The sequence below is a fragment of the Canis lupus genome, chromosome 1 (assembly GCF_003254725.2).
Source record: "Canis lupus dingo isolate Sandy chromosome 1, ASM325472v2, whole genome shotgun sequence".
Taxonomy (NCBI): domain Eukaryota; kingdom Metazoa; phylum Chordata; class Mammalia; order Carnivora; family Canidae; genus Canis; species Canis lupus.
In genome coordinates, this window is record NC_064243.1 from 47,950,571 (window position 1) to 47,968,087 (window position 17,517).

General features: G+C 42.7%; 2 long non-coding RNA genes across 3 annotated transcripts in view; one reads left to right on the plus strand and one right to left on the minus strand.

Annotated features, from left to right (window-relative positions):
• Positions 1 to 1,867: 1,867 nt before the first annotated feature.
• The window catches only part of LOC118353834 (uncharacterized), a 28,095-nt gene continuing 12,445 nt past the window's right edge, over positions 1,868 to 17,517 (minus strand). Inside the window, exons 2-4 of the long non-coding RNA XR_004813257.2 lie at positions 8,639 to 8,837; positions 3,696 to 4,818; positions 1,868 to 2,583 (exon numbers count right to left, since the gene is read on the minus strand). This is a non-coding gene — a long non-coding RNA (uncharacterized LOC118353834). The remainder of the gene's footprint in view (positions 2,584 to 3,695; positions 4,819 to 8,638; positions 8,838 to 17,517) is intronic.
• LOC112644372 (uncharacterized) lies at positions 3,857 to 10,620 on the plus strand. Of its 2 annotated transcripts, none has more exons than XR_003126336.3 (3): positions 3,857 to 4,048; positions 4,914 to 8,730; positions 9,623 to 10,620. It is a non-coding gene; the product is annotated as an uncharacterized LOC112644372 (long non-coding RNA). The 2 variants fall into 2 exon arrangements; XR_003126334.3 differs by lacking the exon at positions 9,623 to 10,620 and having other exon boundaries at positions 4,914 to 8,164; positions 8,532 to 8,665.

Genomic DNA, 17,517 nt, shown 5'->3' on the forward strand with positions numbered 1-17,517 from the left:
GAAGAGGAAGGATGGCAGCAAAGGAAGGCATTATTGTCAGTAAGTGTCCGCTTTCCAAATTAAGGTTGGTTCTTAAGATACAGAGACCATGCAAAATTACATTTTAGAACTTTTCTTCCTAAGAACAAATAGAGGGTAAATCCTTGGAACAAAAACTGCACAAATATATGTGTGAAGAGAAGGTCAGTGTTTGTAGCAAATAACTGAACTCTCTAAATTCTGGGCTCACTCTCCAGAAGGCCTGTTGGGCACGTGGAGACAGAAGCCTGGTCTGAGGAGGTGTGCATACCTGAGGAGCAGCAGCCGCCCACTCTGTACTCTGGCCCGAAGGAAGAAGCTGTCTCATGCAACTCATTCTTACGTGTCTGCAGCGCCTGTGATGTGGTATCTCTTAAGGTGACAGTGATGGTTTCACTTATTTTAAAGATCGTTTTCATTCCGTCTCAATTTATTAAATACTACTAAAATCAGTACTTTTAAACAGCAGAATTCTACACACTTCATGCTTATTAATAGCAACTTACAAATATTGAGATACCTCATCGAACCGCTAAAGGCATTAGCCTAGTCAACTACATAAAGAATCCATGCCTTTTTGAGGGAAGTAGTGCATAAAAAAACATAAAACCAATATTAAATTTGTTTAAACTCTAACCTCATCAAACCAAAGGCATAGATTTGTGTACAGTATATGGACTGAATGTACCTTTCTAAGAAAAATCAGTGCCGGGGAAGCAGGAAAATGTCAAGGCCTAATGGCAGTATGAATCAGGGTTTTGCAGGTTAGCCTTTTGCCCCCATGTCCATTGCCCCCTGGTTGCATGTCCCACGAAGATATGCAAAAACACATATATGCATCCTGTAATCCTCCTGACTCTGGGGTCAGACCTGCTCCGCCAGCCTCTATTTGTCTGTGAAATGAGGGGGACGACGTAGCCTGACCAAAATTCTAAACTCCCATCCAGCTTTAATAGCCTGAGGGCTCAAAATGTGACCATTTCCTCATTCCACAAACTTGGAAGGTATGTTTCAAAATAATTGCCTTTTATAGAGAAATCTTTCTTTTCCAGCATTAATGAGCTATCTCATGAGTGTATACCCATGCATAAAATAATCTTTAGCAGGTTCACCTCTAGAAACAACTGCTTTTGGAACCCTGTTTGCATAAAATCACACAAAAGCACCTATTCCAGGTAAGACACAGGAACCTCCCCATGTGTGTGTCCTGCTCCATGGACACCCTAGAGAACAGCCTGAAAGTAAGTCACCATTTGCCCCCAAAAACTATAGAGTGGGTTGAGAAAAGAACAAAGGAGTACATGCCCAGGCTGGTTTGAATTCTTAAGTGTGTTCAACAGTGTGACACTATCTTCAAGTTGAAAAGATTGTTTTGAAAGGAACCCATCGTGTCCCTGTGTGGGCGGTCTATCCACTGGCCAAGTCAATAGTTGTGAACAAGTTCGTTAAGACAAAATGTATCAAAAATGTTTGAGTTCCTGGGATTTTGTAATAGCACACAACTCGGATCTCGTCACCATCTGTATTTCCTTCGCTCCGGCTGATGAAAATCTGAAGGGTCGTGGCTTACTTTTTTTTTCATTTCTATGGCTTTGTGCAATTTTCTTGTAACTTATACCAATATTTTCTGTTTACAAGTTCTTTTAAAGGGGAGGGGTAGGGTTCTAAGATCCTGTTGTTTGTTGTAGATAAATTTTTTTTCATATTGTAGAAAAGCATGGGTTATGCGTTTGACTGAAAAAGGCACTGTATCATTTACCAAAGGGGTATTGTTTTTGCATTTGTTTATAAATGCATTATTTTGGTACTGTAAATTTGGACATAATTTCTGAGTTTGTTACTACTGGCATTTCCTTTTTTTCCTTTTTTTTTTTTTTTTTTTAAATGTAAGTGCACGATGCAGGTGCACAGGTCCCAGACCAAACCAGACCACCAGCATGTTCTTATCCAAACCTTGGGAATAGCGCCGCTGCTTTGTGCACCTCAGTCCCTCCAGTGTTGCTTTGTTTGTTTTTCAATTTCAGCATCCTGCTTTGTTTTACTTTCCAAACAAGATCTGTTGAGATCCCCACTTGCATTCTAACAAGCTCGCCCTTATTTGCCTCTCTTCTGATGTATTTTGTGTATTAGATGGGGAGGTATTCTAGAAGGCATTAATGGTTTGCATTCAAAATGACGTGGTTTGTCCAAATTATTTTCTGTCTTTATTACTGAGATGGATTATCTCCTTATTTTTTTCTTGATGATTTGAAGTTGTAAAAGTTGTCCAGCTATTGCTTAATAAAATTTTGCAGATCAAAAAAAAAAAAATCACTTGTGTTCGGAATTCAGGGATGAGTCTTGAGTCCCCTGAGAAGGTATCACTGCTCTCTATTGGCATGAGCCACCATCCTCCCATCCTCTCATTGATCCCTGGGGTTACTGCCAGCGTTACCTGCACACCCTGGGATCCTTACCATTGTTGCTGTTTTTTGAGAGTTCAAAGGTCATGCTGTCTTCTTGATGAGTTAGTTTTGTTTTTCTTGTGTTCTAAAGACAAAATTCAGGATGCATCTGTCATAGCACCTACAAGGTCAGAGATGTTAGATACATTGACACCTTCTCTGTTACTTTGTAGGAAATGATAAAAGCAGGTTTCGAGTGACTCTACTATCAGTGCTAATATACCTGTTCTTATTCTGGTGAGTTGTAGCGCACCTCCTTGCTCTGCTCTAGCTTTCCCTCTGACTTCCCTTTGAGCAAGACAGAGACTCGGAGGCCATCAGATGCTCATCTGAAACACTGTAGTTCATATGCCCATTCACAGAGCTACCCTTTGCATTTTTTCAGAATAAAAATAAATGTGATCACTCAGGCTTTAGGAGATAACCAAAACCACTGTCAACTCTTACGCATTGAAGTTTTAAAATAATCACAGAACTATAAATCTGCGCTTTAAATAGTAGTAGTTATACAATGCTAAAAGACCTTAATTATGTCTAAAAATCAAAATATATTGTATTATGAAAATTTGTGAACTTCAAGTTAATATTCATTCTATCTTCATTAGTTAATCCAGGTAGCAAGGACACCTGGTCAAAAACAAACTCCCTTTTTCCCTCCCCTCAAAAAACCACAAGGGACCTAAACCCCGATGGCCAGGCTGTATCTGTACCTGTGCTAAGGACCCACATGTAGGATTGTCTTCTCCACCAGCCCCATGTTAACTTTGGGACCATTTATTGTAAGTCAGTGTTTCCAGAGGTGATTTTTAAAGTTCTGGTAAGAAAATTTAGTAAATCCCTTCCATTTATTTATAAATAGGATGCTTTCTGTTTATCCTTCCACTCAGTGTTCTTTTCTGAAAGAATAAGGGATCAGTTTAGCTCTCATACTCTAGTCCCCCAAAAACTCACTGCAGAGAAATGATTGCTTCATGGAGATTACATCCCACTGTTCCGAGAATGCACAGCTAAGTCTCTACATTCCATTATAAAGTGGATGTCTTGTGCCTTCCTTTCAGAAGAAAATTGAAGCATTAAAAGGTTAAAATGACTTCTGGATTCCATAGACAAAAACCAATTATGAAATAGAATCCAAGATTTCTAGGTCACATTAATGAACAGACCTACTTTATTCCCAGCTTCTACTCTGGCGTTTCATGATGATTTGCCTGTAATGAGCTATGAGCTACTTACACTTTGTCTTCTGCAAAAACAGGCAACATAGGTGGGCTGCCCTCACCCATCAGGCGACAGATGAGCTCATCCAACAGCCGAGAGGGAATGCCCATTTCTGAGCCGGCAGTAAGTTGCACATGCAGCCCAGCCCATAGGCTCTGTCACTCACCGGGTGTCACAAAGGAGCGGGTTTGTGTGCTTTTCTCTCTCAGCATATCTTAGAAACATTTCGCTCGGTGCACTAAATATGAAACTGCCATCCACGTGGAGAATGGGGTTGCTTATTAAACCTGCCTAACATTCCTGTTACATCAGTAGCTTCGAATCATAGAGGGGTAGGAGCAGGACTCCAGCAGGAAACTAGAGGTCAGGTGAGAAAAATACTTTTCCATCCCCTCTTCTGTTTCTTCTTTCTGGATCTCCTGCTTTCACCTCACCTTGCTCTACAACGAGTGGGTTCTCTGGCGTTCAGTGATGTCAGAGCCACCCCTCCCAACACATCTCTCGAATGGGAATGGGAGCCTTCAGTGCAGTTTCAAGACTTGTTCCTAATTTAATGAATTTATTAAACATCAGCCACCTCTCAGGACACTGTCCAAGTACTTTGCAAAGCACTTTTTGCCATATGAACTCTATTATTTTCCCCAAAGTGAGGTAATTGGCAATTCAATACCCCATTTGCCATTTAGCTTCTGCCCTATTCCAGACACTCTGAGTGCAGTGGTTATGCAGCATTTTCAGTGCATGCATGATGGTAGCTCATCGCCCCCAGACAAGATGGGGGCAGTTTGGATGATAAAGTCTGGCCCCATAGCAGTATCTCAAACTAATGAGGTTGCTTTCTCAAGCGTGCCAGCCACTTTACCCACTAGGATGTGGAGAGAACTCCGTACTTTCTCTTTCCGCTTTTCTCTAAAATAGAGGATGGCCAGTCCTGCCACCATTTCCCATCATGTGCAGGGAATTGAGAGTCACTGTGTCTCCTTTAGATTTGGCCTCAAACTCATTCAAGTGGCCTGTGGTTTCTTCTTTCTCACGAATTGATTCACTATTTCCTACCTCCACAGGTGTCATCTTGAGGGTCTTCTGTGAACCAGCTATCAAACTCTTGCACTTCACCCGGGGGTGGGGGGTGCAGTCCCTGTCATTAAAAAGAGAAATGCTTTAATCTCTATTCTTTTCCTGTCCCGTATTATGGAACCAGGTCTCTACCAGTATTACATTTTCTTTCTCCAGCAAAAAAGCAAGCAGCCCAGACATCACAGCACTTGAGATGGAAACATGTCATGGACTCCTGTAAGAAGAAGGATTGTCTTTGATAACTCATTTCTTTGTGTACTTGAACCCTATGGGGTCCTCTGAGTCCTGCTTTCCTCAGTACCTGCATTAACTACAATAGTCTCTGAAGTCCTAGGATTGTGGTTGCTTACCAGTATGAAGTTGAGCTTCCTTAAGTTTTGAGAGAAAACATTCCTCTGACAGGAAGAGACTGTCTCCACTCATTCCATTGGAATGACCAACCCCAACCAAGTCTTCATGTCCAGCAGCTTGGAAGAAACAAGCACCACTTGGTTCATCTGATGACCCTGGATCCCAAGCCAGTTGGGAAGGGAATATGCCCTAAAAGCTGCATAGCATTCAATTTGCTGAACTCTCGGGGGATCTCTGCCCCATCTTAGGCATTCTTTTCCAACACCCACTCCCACAGATGAACTCCTGAGAGACTGAGGGATAGTGGGTGCCACACACTTCTGAGGGGATCAAATTTCTCCACAAACCGTTCCCAGATGGCAACGTCCCCAGGAAACCATCAACCAGACCACAGCCACCTCTTGACCACACCACATTCCAACAACCCGCTCAGTTCCTGAGCTGTGTGTGGTGCACTGGGTGGGTTTTGTCCGTCAGTGGCCAGAAGCAGTGAAGGTGAAACTCCTCATCCTGCCGAGACCCCACAGCCACACTGCTGCCCTCGCAGGTTGAGATGACAGCACAGGGTACCAGCTCTGCTAACCCATCCATCTCAGCTCTTAGAGTTGTATTTTTCATGGTGTGGGTCTCTTGAGATTGTGCTTGAAAAATGTGAATAATCATTCTGGAATAAAGAACTAATAAGCTTGTATTCAAAAACATAACTTGTAAACAACAGCCAGATTGGTACAGCCAAGAGACTTTTTTCTTTTCTCAGAACACTGTAGAGATACGGCTCAAAATAATTTAATTAGCTAGAGTCCTCTATCGACATGGCACAACACAAGAGAGCATGGCTATACAGTGTTGTACCCCAAAATAAAACAAAGGTAAAAATTATACCAACAACCCAACTCCATAACAACAGTGAGTTCTGCAAGCCACAGAGATAAAGTACACTCTTGTGACATCATAATTCCCTCTTCTTCAACCCTTTGTGGGAAGAAGGTTTGGTCCCAGTTAAGAGGTAGGGAAAATCCAGGTAGATGATCATAAGTGACTTTGCTCAAATCCAGGCAGGGTTGAAAGAGCAACCAGGAGCAAATCTCAGAGCAGCCAAACCACAGCTCCTCATGGAAAGGCCTCCTGTGAGCTTCATAAGTGACAGAACAAGTACTGACTCCTGGTGAGTGGAAGCCAGTACCTGGCATGGAAACCTGCCCTTCCAGGAAAACAGAGACTGCACCAAAACCCAGGGCAGGGCTGCGCACTGTCCAAGACAGCTGCTTTCAGCTCCCTTTATCCTTGTGGTCAGTCTCCCATGAGGGATACGATGCTCCAAACATCGTGTTTGTCTTGTCCAGACCCCTGCCCTTGCATATCAGGTCATCTGAAAGGCAAACTCTCCAGTTCAGCTGACTTTTCATCATGGAACGTGAGCTGTCAGCAAGAAAGACCTGCCTGGACTTGGGGGGAATGACACAGAGGACAGAAGGGCCAGCAACAGAGTGCTTGGAAAGGGGTCCAGTCAAAGAGGAGAACTAGAAAGGACAGTATCCTCAGAATTTCCCACACCAGCCATCCTCCTAAAAGAAGGAGAGAGTTGATCTCTGACCTTCCCACATGAGCAGAGCAGATGGCTTGCATGAGAGAGGGGCCCGACCCAAACCATCCTGCGCAGAGGTCTCCCGTCAGGTCTCCTTATGCTGTGAAGTGTTCCAGGCTCCCTCCTCCCCACAGAAGTGGTAAAAGTGCTCTGCGATGGGCCTGGCCGCCCAAATGCCCCAGCCTCCCTCAGCGCTGGTGCATGCCTGGCCACCTCCACCGGGAGGTCCTCCATGTTGCTTGGACCGAGTTAGCCCTATGGATAGGGGCAAACCAGCAGGATTTGGGCATCAACCCATTTTTCTTGTAATAGATTTCAATTTTATTAAAAAACTTCTAAAGTATTTATCTCCTTAACAAACAGTACTACACACACAATCTGCCTGTGTGTGGGTGCCTTTGGAGGAGAGTTCTCGCTGAAACCAAGCTTGAGTGGAAAGCCCTCGGGAAAGGCCGGGTCACCAGTACTTGCGTCAAGTAGTGATCATACTCCACGAACCATGTGGTAAGGATTTCAGATCAATGGGAATAGCAGAATGGGTGAGTCACCGGCCGTGCGATCGTGGAGAGGCAGGATAGGGGTACTATGAAAGCCAGATCAGGGAGCATGTCCTGGGTCTGTCACCAAGAGTGTGTGACTTTGGCAGGCCACACTCAACTCTGGGCTTCATGTTGCTTAACTAAAAAATGAGTTTGGACTAAATCTTTCCCAAGACCCATGCCATATTTCCACAGTAACCTCGCACACCGATGAAGGGAAACAGGCTTCCTTAACTTCAGTATGCTAACATGCTGTGTGCCTAGTGACCACCGAGGGGAAGGAAAGGAATGCAGCGCCGTGTTTCCCAAACTTCTCTGCCCTTGGAATCCTATGCTAACGGAGCAGCGTATCAGACCAATGGCCCAGGGAATAAATAGGCTTTGTGAAACTGGACTGTTGTTCTCCAAACTCTTCCCAACTTCAGAATTCTGTGCATCTGTGACCTTCATGGAAAACCTAAGGCAGATTTCTTTCCTCCCTCTTCTGCTAGAATAAAAGATCGACTTTGCTTCTGCTCAAGTAGATAAGAGAGACCAGACCCTGGCTTGAGTCTGAAGCATGTTCGCTGAACTGTAAAGGTGTCAGGTTGTGTGATTTTGTTTTTACAGTGTACTTTCTCCCAAAGCCAAACTGATTGAAACAGAAATGAACTCTTGTCCACCACAGCCAACCAAAATGCAAACGTTTGGCTAGTTCAATATGTATTTCTAATTTATGTGAATATAATCTTCTTTAAACAGCAGACTGGGGACGCCAGACTCATTCCGACCTAGCTCATTTTCTGTTCCTAATTAATACTTTGAGGTTTTGCCTCCCATTTAATTCGGGATCCTAGACATCTTTCCCTCAATTTAGAGAGGAGAACCCTTGAAAGTCAAGCAGGCATTCATCTGAGTTGAAGCCTAAGGATTGCGCTGAGCACCATGCTGAGGTCTGTGCCCTCCAGGGGTTAGGAGTTCATATACAGGAATGTGGTCATATATGAAACTCCACGTGGCCGGGTAGCTCTCTTCTGAGCTCTTGAAAAAAAAAAATTGTCATTTCAGTTGCCAAAAATAGAGATCCAAGGTTTGAGAATATTCATCTGATTTAAAAGTCAGATAGCAAATAACGTCCCCTGGGAGCCCCTCAAAGCTGGCAGCCACCAAGGGACTCCTGAATGTAAGGGGGACCCGGCTTCACTGTGTTTTCCTGGGAGGCTCCCAAGGCCCTGGTGAGGGCCTCCCTGGGGATGCCTGGTGGTGAGGGCCCCAAAAAGTGCCACTGGAGAGATGCTGACATCTGTACATTGGTTCCAGGGAGACAGCCCAGGGACCAGGGTTACCTGAAGATGATCCGGAGGTTCTTTCTTCACCTGTGTGGAAATAAAGACCCAACCCTACAAGGACAAGCGAAGGCTACTTACTCAGTGCTTGCTATAGCATCACATGCGTTTGAGTAGAGACTCGGAAGCAGGCAAGGTGGGAAGGCTTCTCAGGGAAAGAAGGAATGGCTCAGGTGGGTGTTGACGGAGGCTGTTGGTCAGGAAGCTAGAGCAAGCTGCCCAGGAGCAGGGCTTCCATGTGGTTGCTTAGCAGTGCGTAGCTGACTCTGCTGGGCTGCTCCTAAATTAGAAGCAGGGACAAAAATTAGAAGTGGTGTTATTAATCAAGTCCTGACGATTTGGGGCCAATTTTTACAGAGTTGTTTGTGTGACTTCCTGAGTCGTTGCTGGAGAGAGCAACCTGACTTCGACCAAGCTGGCTTTCTACAATGATTCCTGTAGATTGTACATCAGTTTTTAGCGATGGTCTGGCCATTGTCCATTTATATATTCAGTCCCTCAGTTTAAAGAAGCAAATTTCTAATTTTCTTGAATTTTATCCTCATCAGAACCTACCCCTACTGAACAACACATTAATCGACATTAGTAACATTGTCTCACCACTGCATAATTCTACTTTTAAATACACCAGGAGTAACAAATGCTGCCCAGAGTCATGCATCTTGCCCCTGTTTCTAATTTGAATTCACAAACATGGAAAAGGCGCAGTGAACTATGTGCCTTTCAGAAACAATAGTAATGGGGAAAACACGGGAGCCACTAGAGGTGATGTAAGAAAGATGATGAAGAAATAGAAACGCTATTCTAGCTACATTACCATTTTATTGCAAACCCCATTTTAGTTTTGCCGCCTGAGTTCACTCCCAAGGAACACAAAAACTGCCTACAATGCTCACAGTGAGCTCTTGAAAGCTTCCAAAATTTCTGTGGCAGAAATGGAACAATGAATCTCTTTACTGATAGAGATCAGTCCAGGGAAATCCTGTTCACCCCATAACAAGGCTGTGCTGTTACCAAGCCGCTTGCTTTTGAAATCTTTAAATAAGAATTTTCCCACCTCTATAGAGTAGTAGCATCTTGAGGAAGAAAACGGATTCTGAATCCCACTGGAGGAGGGAGAGATGGAGGCAACTCTGAGAGAGCGTGGCAGCACGTTACTATTAAAGGTGCCCTGTTTCCAGAAATTCATAGAGCATCTAATCCTCTACTGATCCAGTCACTGGACCTGCAAGCATCTCAGTAGAAGCTGTGTAAAACGTAAATGGCAGCTTTTTCAGAACTCTTGACTTCCGTGGGCTCCCATTTAAGTAATCCAGCCTGCCCATGTACTTGCTGCTGGGTAAACATAATTATCTCTACCTCTGCCTAAGCAGTGAGCCTGTTGTTGGGCTATTGTCTCCTGAACCCTACTGTTTTGATGAGAATGGTACTTTCAGCTAAGGGTTGAATGCAATGGCATCCTGGCAAAATGTTTAGCAACCAGCTCTCCAGAAACAAAACTCTGAATGCATGAATATACATGTGTAAGCATATAAATTGTAATAAATTTTAAATGGTAAATGGCATAAAAGGTGTGTGACACAATTACAAATAATAAAATAAGCAATACTCTTCATTATGATTCCATGTAGCCAGTTGATTCTCACAGAATGCTTTTGTTGATTTTTGCCAAATGCTTGCATCCATAGCCGAATCTACAGGTGCAGTTGGCAAACAGGCGTAGTTCTGACATAAACGTTGGGTGATACTTTCATTTACATTTATGAGCAAGACAGAAGTGAAACAACAAAAGATGCATGTCCAGTGAAGTGTCAGAACCTTGACTTATCATTGGAGACATGAGCAATTCCTTTGCTAAATTGAATAATAGTTTTCAAATATTTGAAGAAAATTTCCTCAATTTTTTATGCTATTCACAATGTAATGCCAATGGACACAACACACTTTTCAATTTAAACTGAGTTATTAACATTGTCTCCATCACTTTCTAAGTCTAGAGCTTGAAACAATAAAACAAAATCAACCCTTGATTTATGGCTTTTACTGATTTCCACGGTCTAAGTATTCCCACCAGCGCCAATTTGATGCAACCAACATGTGTCACTGAATGAAGAGCTGGAAAGAGACACACAGTAAGTAGTGATCTAATATTTAATGATGACCGTTTGGCAGTTGACTCTCAAGACTTTTGAAAGTGTAACCATCTAGCAGACTCCATGTCCTCCCTGGTTGCCCATGTTGTGTTTCAGAAAGCAGAACTAGCCCAAGGTGTGGGGATTGTTACTCAGCTGACGGGTTCAGGACGTAGATGTTTCTGTTGTCTTTCCATTAATTCGGCAAATATTTAAGGGCTGCCTACTACATACCAACCACTATGACACTTGTTGAGACAGGTCGTCCCGCGGTGAATGAATGAAGTGGACACAGCCCCGCCCCACAGAGCATATGGTCCCAGCCAGTTCTCTGTCTACTGGACTCTGCGGAATCCCCTTCTCTCCCAGACCAACTCATCCTGGGGTTCTGGAGCCCCATGCAGGGCTCACGGCTGCGCCAGTGAGAAGCCAGCCTTGACGGCTCCCTTCCTTTTCCATAGCTGTATGCCACCACGTCCCACCCATTTCTCCCCTACTCTCTGCTGCTTCCCCACTGTAGTACAAGCCAGCCCCATGGCCTCTCACCTAGCCCTCTTCACGAACCTCCAAGCTGGTCTTCCTGCTCCCTAGTACCCCCAGACAACTCTCCATTCAGCAGCTAGGGTGTGCTTCATTTTTTCCCCTTTTCTTTCTTTTTTTGAAGATTTTGTTTTTTAAAGTAATCACCCCCAACTTGGGGCTCAAACCACAACCCCGAGATCAAGAGTCACATGCTCAACTGACTGAGCTAGCCAGGCACCCCTAAGGTGGTTTTCTTAATTTAAAAACAAAACAACTTGTTTTTGCATCATTCCTCAGCTTAACACCCCTTGATGGCAGTCAAGCATGGTGATGACAGGCATCTCCTCCAGCCTGCATGGCTGTGTTGCACGCTAGCTGGGTGACTTGAGGCAAGATTATGTGGCAGTTCTGCATGTGTTTCCCCAGCTGCAGAATGAGAACAATATGGCACCCATTGAATAGGACGGTTTTGAGGATGAGATGGGCATCTGTGAAGTGCTGAGAACAGTGCATCATTACCCCTCTCATCATTATCATTAGGATAAAGACCAAACCCTTTACCTGCACCTGACTGCTCTTCCAACCTCAGCTGTCCTCACTTTCCCCACGGTTTTGTGGTCTAGAACTCTACCCTTCTCTGCAAGGTCCTCATCACACTGGCCCTGTCCAAGCTTCTCTTACTGCCTGCCCTAGTTGAGCTTTAACAACTCATCCTTCAGAGCTCCTCTAGACCATGCATGATTGCAGAAGAGCCTTCTCTAGCCCTAGTCTAGATCAAGTTTTTTGTTACATTCCTTCAGACCACATCTCCTGTTATACTCAGGCATTCATTAGGATGAATACGAATAGCAATACATGTCCTGACTACTTTTGGACTGCATGAGAGTGCCCAGTGCCTGGAACATGGTAAGTCTCATTATATACAAAGGACACGAAATAGGGCCTATCTATGACCCATCTGACAGACCACTTGTCATGGCAATGTCTCATTCCGCAGAATTCCAGTATGAATTAGAAAGTATAGCTGTATGCCTGGATTTGATGCCAAATATTATTTGGCAAATATTATTATTTGGCTATATTATTTATCAACTCTTTCACCCTGTTACCCTCTTTCCCAAAACTGCCAAAGGCTCTGTTTAGTTCTGCCAGGTACTCAGAATGGCAGGGAAAGAACAAGGATAATATTAAGATTTTGGGGCCTTGCCAAAATATTTTATCCTACAGGGTTGCCAGCTGTTGTGAACAAGCATGACTTCCCAAGGCCACTTCTAACGATTCCAGTGGTTAAGTAGTTATCACAGACACTTACTGAGCACCCAGTAATATATAGGAAATAATAGCAAATGCTTCATACACCATGACTGTTTCTACCAGAAAAGAGTGAGCTGGGTCAGCTTCCCAAAGGAGAACCTGAAAACCATGGAGATTGAACTCACTAAGACGGTGATTCTTCACTTACAGGTGCTTAACACAGTGGCCTCAGCATATTTTGCTTTTATGTGTTAAGTCTTTGTCTAAAGAAACAAAGTATCAGAATGAAATGTTACATCTGGGATTTGCTTTAAAATATCCCAGAAACCGGCAGCCCAGGTGACTCAGCGGTTTAGCGCTGCCTTCAGCCCAGGGTGTGATCCTGGAGACCCGGGATCGAGTCCCATGTCAGGCTCCCTGCATGGAGCCTGTGTCTCCCTCTGCCTGTGTTTCTGCCTTGAATAAATAAATAAAATATTATATAATTTAGAAAAATATCCCAGAAACAAAATTGTGAACAGATGAAGCAAAAATAACAGAATGTTGATAACTGAAGCTGAGTGAGGGGTGGTGGATACTTGGACAAGGAGTGAGTAAAAATGGGTGAAAACTTCTATAATGAAGGTTTTAAACAGCCTCAAAATATATAAAGCAAAAATTAATAGAACTATAGGAATTCATTGGCAAATCCACGATTGTGGTGGGAGCTTTGAACATAACTTCTTTCAATTATAGATTGGCATAACAACCAAAAGCTAAATTCCATGGACATAAATAAAACTTGGCACTCAACAACTAGAGAATACAAAATCTTTGAAACACACATGAAACATTTATAAAAATCAATCATACATTAGGCCATAAAGCAAGTTCCAGCAAAGTTAAAAAACAATCTGTACCATGTAGACTATGTTCTTAGAACACAATGCAAGGTGCTTGGGTGGCTCAGTTGGTTGAGCAGCCGACTCTTAATCTCAGCTCAGGCCTTGGTCTCAGTGTTCTGAGTTTGGGCCCTGCATGCCCATCCTGCTGGGGATGGAGCCTACTTAAAAAAAAAAAAGAAAAAAAAGAATACAATGCAATTAAGATATAAATCAATAAATAGACAAAACTATGTAAATGTGTGAAATTTTGAAATGCATTTAAAATGATAATGAATGATAATGAATCAAAACTTGTGAAATGCCATGAAAATTGGAGATAAATTTATAGTCTTAAATGCTTATTTTTATATAAGAATAAAAATGAAAATTAGTGGGCAAATACACATCTTCAGACATTGAGGGAAAAAGCAACAGAAAACTTTTATTAAAAGAAGGATAAGGAAGCAAAAATAATAGAATTTAATAAACATAAAAACCAAAAATATATTCAATAAGGTCCATGATTTCAAATGTTAGTTCTTAGAAAATATGGATAAGTTAGACAAATACCCAGCATGATGTATGAAGAAAAAAGAGGAAGCACAGTATAGACAGTATCAGGAATGGAAATGAGACGTGACTTCAGATAGAGATTTTCAAAAGCTAAGAGAGTACGAATACTATGAACAGTTGTATGCCATTAGATGTGAAAATTTAGAAATGTAATCATTAGTAGGAAAGCTTCCTACAAAGAAAATGTCAAGCCAAATAGTTCTACTGAGAAGTACCATCAAATTTCAAGCAACTTCTCCCTCCTCTCTCATATAAATGCTTCAAGAAATAATTTTTCTTTTGGGGGAGGATGGGCAGAGGAAGAGAGAGAATCTCAAGCACACTCCTTGATGAGCATGGAGCCCAACGTGGGGTTTGATCTCACCACCCAAGATCATGACCTGAGTCGAAATCAGGAGTTGGATGGGTAACCGACTGAGACGCTCAGACACTGCTTGAAATATATTTTTAAGAGGAAACACTCTCCCCAAGCCCGGTAAAGCTAGTGTCCAAATAAGACAAGGACAAGATCCAAAAGGAAACTCCTAGGCCACCTGACTTAAGAAATTCCTGGCTCATTTCATTTCCTTTCCCTTCTCCTTCCCTCTAGTAAATTGGTATTTCAACCGACAAATCACATGTAACCAGCATTTAATTACTGAAGTGTGAATTTCCTTTTTTGGGGTTAACTCGGGAAAATAGGCAGGCCAGCCCAATGCTTAAGATTACTCTCAGAGTCCCATTTATTTCACCTACTTTGACAAATTATTGTTGATTTGGAATTGTTCACACTTAGTTTCAAGCAAGAGGAGAAACAAGGTAAATTACCCTAAGTTTTTCTACAGCTAGAAACAAGTTACCAATTTGGGTGTAGTCCTGCCCGAGGCTGTCAGGATGGGAGGGAGGCTCTTCCAGGAGCCCAAGTGGCTCTGAGGAGCCCTGGCTCAATTCAAGTTGGGTATCTCTTAATTAGGTAAGAAGGGCATCACTGCTTCAGAAGCCCAGTACCAACTCCCAGAACACTTTCCTGCAATTAGTGCCAGGCCCATAAGCTTCAATAAATATTTGTTGAATAAATGTAATTCAGGCAGATTTATTTCTTATGCATTCTCTCTCCTCTGGGAGAAATTGATTCAGAGGTAAAGTTTATATTTTTGTAAAATAATTAGATAATACACATCTGGGGAGAAAAAAATGCTAAGCTACATTCTCTAATAAGATACTTTGATAAATTCATAACTTAATAAAAGCCAAAGAGAGAAAGGGAAGGGAAATTTAAAACTGTTATATAAATATGCTTCTTTTTGTGTTTTAGTGATCATTTAGAAATGCATTTCCATTATATCAGAAACAAAAACTACAGGATAATAAGTATTTTGTTTCTCAGAATACTAGTGTTTAAATAACGTCAAATTAAACACCTGTACATTGATTAGTCTAAATTAAATGGTGGCCACTGTTCAATCACTTGGGTAGAACTTTATGGATAAGATAATGAAGTGTTAAGAAGGCAGGTAAGTCTATGCTTACAAGTACAAATGCTATGGTTGGCATTTACCTACCATGGCTCCTAGTGATGAACTGACCATCTATAATATCGAGATAAAGCGAGTATGAATGAGCAGCTAAAGGAAAATGCATTTCTGGAATTAAATTTTGACGTGTCCATGTCAGCAAAGATATAGCACAAATTAATCAGTGAGCTAAGATATGCATGACTGGGAGAAAGGAAAGAGTATTTTCTACTGAATCTTAATTTCTGTGATGAAATAATTGTGAATAAGTATGCAATATAATCTGGGTATAGAGTTAATTATTAAAAATGAACCAATTCTGCTAGATTGATGTGAACCAGAGTCTTTTTTGAGGGTCAGATGATTGACTATTGGCAATTCTGTCTGGTTCAACATACAACATCCCCAGGCTATTGGCCTAAGCGTGATCCATCTGGCATTGTGAGGCTTATCCGAAAGTGGCATTTAGCTATCCCCACAGCTAGAAGAGCACTGAGCTGTGGTTGGGGAGGCACTAGGAGAAAAAAAGCTGAAGAACCAGACAACACTTAACACAATGTGACCTGATGACCACAAAGACCTAGTTCGTGATGGCTGTAAGAACCAAACACACTGGTACAAAAGCCAAGATGTGTAACATAATTAGGAGAGAAAAAAGTGAAAAGATCTAGGGGGAAAAATTATTTTTTAATGAAGGGCAGACTAAGGCATCCCCAGCAGGAGCTGGAGAACAGCAGACGCTCTGCAGTGATGAGAAGCCTTAGCTCAGACGAAAGCAAAAGGCCAACTCCCAACAGCTCTGGGGGCTGCAGCAAGCTGTCCGCACACCCCGTGTGGGTCTTGATATCACATTAATTGCCCAACTGCTTGTAGGTTTGGGAACATGTGAGGAATAGACAAACTAAGCAAGCCTGCACCTTGAGGGGCCTCTGGAGCAGGATGTGTTTCACAAATGCCCCATAGTGACAAGTGGGGGCTAAAATGAAGCTGAGAAGAACCAGACCAAGCAAAGGACAGATCTCTAGTTGGTGATGCATTGATTCCTCTCCACCTCCAGGGAAGGCAAAGGGCAGAAGCAGAGGAATGCTGTCAATCCTACAAGAGAAAATGGACCTCCCTCCAAACCTTGAAAGTGACAACAGGAATACATCTCTCAATACAGTGTCTACTCAATCATATTATGTGTCATAAGAAAAACAGTCAAGTTGTCTTTAGACGGAGTCAACTGAAGGTGTATATTATCATGCCTTACCGTGATGAGATAATGGGACTAGAGCATCAGGCCACACTGCCTGCATTTGATCAAAGTAAGAGGACTAGAAACACAATTTCACCTCTGGTACAGCCCATGAGTTCTGCTCATCTGGGGTGCCCAAAGCCAAATTGGGCACCATCATTCCAATGACTGGCACTGCACCACCACACCCAAGCCAAATAAATGGATCTCCCCAGATATCTCCTCCTTTCCTACTCAGATTCCAGTCTTGTGAATTCCACCTTCTAAATGTCTTGACAGTGATTATCCTCTGTGTTTCACCCCCACTGGTTCTGGCCAACATCACTTTTTACCTGGGCAACTGTAAGTCTCCTACCTCATCCCCTTAACTCTTTTCTGTTCTCCTGCTCCCCAGGGACCTTCTTTCTGAAACTCACTTAATCCAGTCACTCTCAAACCCAAAGTCCTTAAGTGACTCCCACTGCATTCAGGACAATGCTCAAACTCTGTACCATAATCTAGATGTGCCCTATGGTCTGTCCTCTGCCTTCATGACCAGACTCCTCTCTTGCCACTCCAAAGCAAGCCCTCTAATCCATCCATCTCAGTTATTACTGGTTCCTTAACACATCACTCTCACATGTGCTCTGCTGTATGTACTGTCCCCCTGCTTGGAATTCCTCCTCTCCTTTTCCACTCCGCCCTTCATTCCTCATTTTTAAACACAGGCATTACCTCCTCGGTGAAGTCTTTCTCAGTTCACGTACCCTGGACTTACTCTGCTGTAGACGTCATCACATTGTTTGGATCCCTTTACGTGTGTGTTCCACACTAGTAGGCATGAACTGATTCTTACTCAACTTTTGCCTTCCAGTATCTCTTAATGTCTGGGACAAATGGGTATATA